Raw genomic sequence first — 8,597 nt, forward strand, 5'->3', positions numbered from 1 at the left:
ATATTTTAAGTTTACATGTAAATTTAGATTAAGCATGAGATAATACAGTAAAATATTCCTAAAGCCAAGTATTTAGGTGTCAGTTTTAGAGCCTCAACACAGATATCTGAAATGGAAGTTTGATACTTTGTATGCTACTTCTGGTAGAGATGAATCTGATGTTCTTTCTGTTACCTCCATTATCTATTCTCTTTTAATCAGTTGTCTCTTTTCACTCCACTAAAATGTATTTACTTAATTTTAAATACACACACTTAAATTTTCCCCACTTTTTTATGAAAAATTATAATTTATTTTTCTTATTTTGGCCTTTATGTTTATTGATCAAAATCATGTGACTCACTAACATTTGAGTCCATCATTACTAATACTTTCAGATTTGGAACTGTATTTATTTCCATTTGAATTTTAAATTATTTTATAAATATAATTAAAAATACAAGTTGAAAATAAGCAACCTTCGTGTGCATAGTGCCTAAGAAGTTGTGTGTTTAGATTTTTTAAAAAAACTGTCATTGCTAAGGTGACTACAAACTAAGTTTAATTCTAGAAGGACATTATTATTTGACTGTACCATTTTAAAAATTAATGACAAAGCACAACATGATACTAAAAGTGATATCGATAATTACTCCAGCCAGGATCGACTGGGCATTTTTGAACTCACTCAAAGAATTACATTTAAGCATAAGAGAAAAATAAAATTATGAACCAACAACACAGACCAGACCAAAAAAAAAATAGTAGTGTAAACCTTAATGAACGTTGAAAGAATAAGATTACAGTGAGTGTATGGACACTGCCTGTTTCAATAAGTACCAAGAAGTAATAATAATACCATATTCCTTCCTAGACAGTCACTTCCTATTCTGTGGCTATGTCTACACGTGAACGCTACATCGAAATAGCCTATTTCGATGTAGCGACATTGAAATGGCCTATTTCGATGAATAACGTCTACACATCCTCCAGGGCTGGTGCCGTCGATGTTCAACGTTGACGTTGGGCAGCACCACATCGAAGTAGGCGCTGCGAGGGAACGTCTACACGCCAAAGTAGCACACATCAAAATAAGGGTGCCAGGAACAGCTGCAGACAGGGTCACAGGGCGGACTAGCGTTTCTGGGGCAACAGCTAGCCGCTCCCTTAAAGGGCCCCTCCCAGACACACTCAGCCTGCACAGCACGCGGTTTGCAGAGCCATAGGCACGCACACCTCGAGCGATGCAGTCATGGACCCCCAGCAGCAGCAGCAGCAGCCAGAGGTCCACCCAGCCGCCCCTCTAGGAGCAGTGCTTGCCCTGCTCCATGCCATGCAGAAGGCAGCTGATCACATCCTAGCCACAGGGGAGGAGCTGCCCGCAGGGGAGGAGGAAGCAACCCCCAACCCTGCAGCACCCCTCCCCCTGCCGCACACGCCGCTGGCTGTGGAGCTACCCCACGAGCACCGACTGGTGGGAGCGGCTGGTGCTCGGAGAGTGGGACGACGACTGCTAGCTCCAGAACTTTCGCATGAGCCGGCAGACATTTCTGGAGCTATGCCAGTGGCTCACCCCCGCACTGAGGCACCAGGACGCCTTCATGCGGCATGCCCTCAGTGTGCAGAAATGGGTCGGCATCGCTGTCTGGAAGCTGGCAACTCCAGACAGCTACCGATCCGTGGGCCAGCAGTTCGGCATTGGCAAGGCCACCGTCGGGGCTGTCCTCATGGAGGTAAGAGGACTCATGGGGGGAGGGGGAGGGGGAGGCAGCCCTGGGATGGGAGGGGAGCCCTGGCAGGGGAGGGGAGGGGAGGGGAGGGGAGGGGGGCCCTGGCAGGGGAGGGCCACACACACCCTGCACACCCCTCACTGGTGCTCTCCCATGTGCTTCCCCTGCAGGTCATCCGCGCCATCAACGTCCTGCTCCTCCACAGGCTCGTGAGGCTTGGGGACCCGGATGCCGCCATCGCAGGCTTTGCCACCCTGGGCTTCCCCAATTGCTTTGGGGCTCTGGATGGGACCCACATCCCCATCCACGCCCCGGAGCACAGTGAAGGACGCTACCTAAACAGGAAGGGCTACCACTCAGTGGTCCTCCAGGCCTTGGTGGACAGCTGGGGCCGCTTCCTGGACATATATGTGGGCTGGCCTGGCAGCACCCACGACGCCCGGGTATTCCGGAACTCGGGCCTGTGCCTCCAGCTGGAGGCGGGGACCTACATCCCCCAGCGGGAGATCCCTGTGGGGGACACCACCATGCCCCTCTGCGTCATCGCGGACGTGGCATACCCCCTCCGGCCCTGGCTCATGCACCCTTACACGGGCCACCTGTCAGCCAGCCAGGAGCACTTCAACATGCGCCTGAACCATGCGTGCCAGGTGGTGGAGCGCACATTTGGGCACCTCAAAGGGTGCTGGAGGTGTCTCCTCACCCGCCTTGATGCGGGCCCCACCAACATCCCCCAGATTGCAGGCACACGCAGCGCCCTCCACAACCTCAGGGAGAGCAAGGGGGGAGGCCTTCTTTCAGGGCTGGGCTGTGGAGGCCGGCAGGGCCGTTGTGCAGCCACCAGCTGCCCCCAGTCGCCAGGTGGACCCCGAAGGGACCCGGGTCCGGAAGGCCCTGCGGGCCCAGTTCGACGAGGCTGTGGGGTGAACGCTGGCAGGCCCCCCACTGCACCCCCCTCATCCTCCACAACTCTCCCTGCCCCTACGCCCAAACCACAGAGCACCCAAGAGCACCCCCCCACTTTTCTTGTAAATAAAAACAGACATGTTTTTCGTCAAACCAGAATATATAAGTTGAACTCATTATTATATCATAACTATGTACAGCCAAAATAAATATTATATATATACGTATTATAAGATGAAAGGAAAAAAAAGGGGAAGACAAGGAAGGGGAGAACTATTTACATGGGGGGACAGGTATCATCATAACATAACAGAACAGGGGTCTAACACAAACTATTTACAAAAGATAGGTGAAGGGGATATATACAATGTGGGGGGGCACGTCCTGGGCCCCACACCCCCTAATGTCCAGCACTGGGGGTGGGCGGCCGCGACCCGCGCCTCAGCCACAGCCCATGCCAGGGCTGGCTGGGGCCCGGGTGGACCGGGAGATAAGGCCGGCGGGTGTCAGCTGGCCCCAGGTCCCCCTCAGCGGAAGGGCCCTCGGTGGCAGACGGCTGTGCGACGGCGGGTGGAGCGGCGGGTGGAGCAGGCAGGGCAGGCAGAGCGGCGGCCGGACCGGCATGAGGGGCCAGGTAGTCTGCGATGCGCTCAAATGTGCGCATAAAGGCCCCCTATGCCTCCTGGCGCCAGGCCAGCTCCCGCTCCTGGAGTTGGAGGCGCCGCTCCTCCACCCACAGGCGCTGCTCGGAAACCTCCAGCTGCTGACGGAGGATGGCCAGCAGCTGGGGGTCCGTTGCCGTCCTCGGATGATGCTGGCTCCGCCGTCGTCCCCGCCCTGGGGCCGGTCAGTGCTCCGCCGAGGGGCTAGCCTGGAGTGATGGCCCCGGTGGGCTCTCCGGGACCACTGACACCTTGCCAGCACTCTCTGGTCCCTCCAATGGTGCAGCTGCGGACACAGCGGGGGAAGAAGAGTGGAGACAGCCGTTAGTGTGGGCCCTGAGCCGTGGCCCTTGTCCCCCCACCCCTCTGCTGCTGGTTCCCCATCCCCGTCCCTGGGAGATGCTGCTGATGATGATGATGGGTGTCTCACCCCCTCCCCCCGGGGGACCCTAGGTTCTATGGCACTGTCGTGCTGGGGGGGCAGGGGCTGATGCACTCTTCTGAGGGACATGCCACTGCTGTCCTTGGGCCATGGTCATCTGGGCATGTGGAGGGCCCTGGTCATATCTGTTACCCCCGCCCCTCAACCCTGGGGGTGTGCATCGGGGGGGGTACATACCTGATGGTCCGCTCCCACGGTCCGGGGACACCCGGTGGGCGGACGCCCTGCTGGAGCTCCGGGACAGGATGTGGATCTGGAGCCCCCCATCAGTGGAGGAGGATCCCCCCTCCTCCTCCTCCTCCGGTGCCCCAGGGGTGGGCTCCTGGGGGGGCCCCCGGGGTGCAGGGCTTACCTCTGGGGCGGACTCCGCCTCCGGGGCCTGCTGGGGCTCGTCGGCCGAGGTATCAAGAGTGGCCAGAGAGGAGGAGGTGTGCCGGGGGCCCAGGATGGCCCTGAGCTCCCTGTAAAAGGGGCAAGTGACAGGGGCGGCCCCAGATCGGCCAGCCGCATCACGGGCCCAGGCGTAACCCTGCCGCAGCTCCTTCACCTTACTCCTGATGTGGTCAGGAGTGCGGGCAGGGTGACCCTGGGCGGCCAGGCCCTCAGCCAGCCGAGCGAACGCATCCGCATTCCGCCTCTTGCTCCCCATTACCTGGAGCACCTCCTCCTCACTCCAGAGCCCCAGCAGGTCCCGAAGCTCGGCCTCCATCCAGGAGGGGCCCTGCTGCTGCTTCCCAGCCTGGCTGCTGGTCTGGAAGCCCTGGCTCCCCTTGCGGGGGGGTGCCCTGGGAGCGCTTAGGGGGCTGGGGGGCGGCCATCGCAGCGGTGGGGGGTTGGTGTGGCTGCAGAGGAGCGTGCAGGCTGGCCGTGTCGCTGGGCTGCCGCCTGCACCCTCTCTCAGCTTCCTGCACAGGAAGGCAGGGGGTGGGGACCTTTAAGGGGCCGCTGCACGTGGCAACCATCGAGCTCAGGGGCTGGAGAAAGCGTCTGTCAACCCCTCAGCTGATGGCCACCATGGCAGACCCCGCTATTTCGATGTAGTGGGACGCGCAACGGCTACACGTTCCCTACTTTGACGTTGAATGTCGAAGTAGGGCGCTATTCCCATCTCCTGATGGGGATAGCGACTTCGACGTCTCGCCGCCTTACGTCGATATCAACTTCGAAATAGCGCCCACCACGTGTAGCCGGTGACGGGCGCTATTTCGAAGTTGGCGCGGCGACTTCGAAGTAGCCAGCACGTGTAGACGCGGCTTGTATGTGTGAAATAGATTGTTCCTTCCTAAGTGGAGCACTTTGCATTTGTCTTTATTAAACTTCATCCTGTTTACCTCAGACCATTTCTCCAATTTGTCCGGATCATTTTGAATTATGACGCTATCCTCCAAAGCAGTTGCAACCCCTCCCAGCTTGGTATCATCTGCAAACTTAATAAGCGTATTTTCTAAGCCAATATCTAAATTGTTGATGAAGACATTGAACAGAACCGTTCCTAAAACAGATCCCTAAGGAACCCCACTTTTCATACCTTTCCAGCAGGATTGAAAACCATTAATAACTACTCTTTGGGTACATTTATCCAGCCAGTTTGCATCCACCTTATAGTAGCCCCATCTGAGTTGTGTTTTGCCTTGGTTATTGATAAGACTATCATGCGAGACCGTATCAGATGTCTTACTAAAGTCTAGGTATACCACATCCACCGCTTCTTCCTTATCCACAAGGCTCGTTATCCTATCAAAGAAAGCTATCAGATTGGTTTAACATGATTTCTTCTTTATAAATCCATGATGACTGTTCCCTATCACCTTACCACCTTCCACGTGTTTGTAGATCATTTCCTTAATTACTTGCTCCATTATCCTTCCTGGCACAGAAGTTAAACTGACTGGTCTGTAGTCTTCTGCATTGTTCTTATTCCCCTTTTTATAGACGGTCAGTATATTTACCCTTTCCCAGTCTTCTAGAATCTCTCCTGTCTCCCATGATTTTCCAAAGATGATAGCTAAAGGCTCGGATACCTCTTCTATCAGGCCCTTTAGTATTCTAGGGTGTATTTAATCAGGCCCTGGTGACTTGCAGAAATCTAACTTTTCTAAGTGATTTTTAACCTGTTCTTTTTTATTTTATCTTGTAAACCTACCCCTTTCCCACTAGCATTCACTAATTTAGGCATTCCTTCTTTAGTCTTCTTGATGAAGACAAAACAAAGAAGTCATTAAGCATTTCTGCCATTTCCAAGTTTCCTGTTACTGTTTCTCCCTCCTCACTGAGCAATGGGCCTACCCTGTCTTGGTCTTCCTCTTGCTTCTAATGTATTTATAAAAAATCTTGCTTCTCCTTATGCCTGTTGCTAGTTTGAGCTCATTTTGTGCCTTTGCCTTTCTAATCTTGCCCCTGCATTCCTCTATTGTTTGCCTATATTCATCCATTGTAATTAGTCCTTGTTTCCATTTTTTTATGATTCTTTTTATATTTTGAGATCATGCAAGATCTCCTGGTTAAGCCTAGGCAGTCTTCCCTGTTTGTGAGCAGCAGGTCAAGTTACGCACAGCCCCTGGTCAGTTCCTTCAGCACTTGTACCAGGAGGTTATCCCCAACTTTCTCCAAAAGCTTACTGGATTGTCTGTGTGCTGCTGTATTTGTCTCCCAGCAAATGGCTGGGTGATTAGTCTACCATGAGAACCGAGGCCTGTGATTTGGAAGCTTCTCTTAGTTGTTTGAAGATATCCTCATCTACGTCTTCTACCTGATCTGGTGGCCTATGGCAGACACCAAAAACAACGTCACCTCTGTTGCTTCCGCTTCTAAGCTTAACCCAAAGACACTCAATTGGCTTTTCTTCCTCCATATACTGGAGCTTTGACCAATCATATTGTTTTCTTACATACATTGCAACTCCTCCTCCTTTTTTCCCCTGACAGGCCTTCCTGAACAGTTTATACCCTTCCATGACAGTGCTCCTGTTATGTGAGTCATCCCACCAAGTCTCCATTATTCCAGCCACCTCATACTACTTTGAATGTGCCAGGGCCTCTAATTCTTCCTGTTTCCCAGGCTTCTTGCATTTGTGTACAAACATCTTAGATAACAGGCTGATTGGCCTACTTTCTCCTTTTGAACAAGGGGGCCTCTTTGTTGTTCCTTCTTCCTTCCCCACTTACCTCAGGGCTTGTTACCGTCCCCTGACGAACCTAATTTAAAGCCCTGCTCACTAGGTTTGCAAGCCTGCCTGCAAAGATGCTCTTTCCTCTCTTTGTTAGGTGGATCCTGTCACTTTCTAGCAATCCTTGTTCTCAAAACAAAATCCCATGATCAAAAAAACCAAAGCCCTCTCTCTGACACCACCTGCACAATCATGCATTTACTTCCATGATTCGACAATCTCTAGCTGGACCCCTGCCTTCAACAGGGATCATGAATGAGAACACCACTTGCACTCCATATTCCTTGATCTTACTTCCCAGTGGTACGTAATCCACAGTGAACTGCTCAAGATTGTTCTTTGCTGTGTCATTAGTTCCTACATGGAGAAGTAGGAAGGGGTAATAATCTGCAGGTTTGACTTTTGGAACTCTATCAGAGCCTGGATTCTAGCTCCTGGTAAGCAGCAAACTTCCCAAGATTCCAAGTCTGGGCAGAAGATGGATGACTCCATCCCTCTTAGAAGGGAGTCCGTGACCACACCACGACCAGTCTTCTTCTCTTGGAGGTGGTGGTAGAACTGCCATCCCAAGGACTACACATCCCAGGCCTTCCAGTCAGTGGGATCTGCTTCTGATCCCTTCTCTGAGAGGTCTCTGCCACAGCATTCTCCACCATATCACCCATGCAGAGAGCCTGAAAGCTGTTGCTTACCTCCAAAGGAATTCAAGATACCTGAACTGGCTTTCTTCTCCTGGAGGCTACATTCTTCCAGTTTTCTTCCTCTGTTTGCACTGCCCTCACTGGTTGCTCAACTTGCTATGCCTTCAGTACTAAATGATGCCTTCTGTCAAGGAAGTCTTCACCTTGTCTGATGGACCGGTGGGTTCTGTGACAGACCACTCGACCGTCCCTTAAAGGTTCTGCACTTCTGGGTGGCTCCTTGTGTGCCACAGACTCAGAGGTCCCTTTCATTGCCCTGGGACTTTGTGAAGGCAAGGTTTGCCCTTTACCAAGCCATTTTCATTACAGGCCAGTCTGAATTTGGAGTGGAGCAGGTCCCTCTCCACCAGCCTCAAACTGTTCTGGCTCTGCCCCCCGCTGGCTAGCCCTACCAGAGGAAGTGTTGGGGGGAGTCCAGTCCCAATCACTGCCCTGGACTCCAGGCTAAGGACCCTAGGGAAGGAGGGAGCTAGTGGGGCTGTTTGCCCCACCCCACGGCAGCGCCCTTTCCCTGGGCCTCTTCACCACCACTACCCTCTGGGGTCTTTTACCCCTGTACTGTGTTGCTGGGGTACCTGGCTGTGCTCGGCTCGGCTCTGTTCTGGTTTTCTCTGCTCCACTCTCCACATCTCCAGCCTTCTTCTCTCTGGGCACCACATCCCTTCTCTCCTGCTGCCTGGTGAAGGCCTTTTATAGAAAGCCTGGAGGCCTTTACTGGTCACAAGTGCTTTAATTACAGCCTGTTGCTGGCTCACTCCTGATGAGCCCTGCACCGTTTGGCTGTGTCTACACTTAGACAAAATTTCAAAATGGCCATGCTAATATCAAAGAATACTAATGAGGCACTGAACTGAATATTCAGCACCTCATTAGCATTAGGATGCTTCTGGCCGCTTCTGAGAATGTGCCCGTGATTCTGTGAATAACCTGGTTAGGTCCAGCGATGGTATCACCAGAATAGATATGTGGACAAAGCTGGCAGCGGGCTTTGTTGCAAGGAAAAGTTCCAGG

The sequence above is a fragment of the Carettochelys insculpta genome, chromosome 3 (assembly GCF_033958435.1).
Source record: "Carettochelys insculpta isolate YL-2023 chromosome 3, ASM3395843v1, whole genome shotgun sequence".
NCBI lineage: Eukaryota > Metazoa > Chordata > Testudines > Carettochelyidae > Carettochelys > Carettochelys insculpta.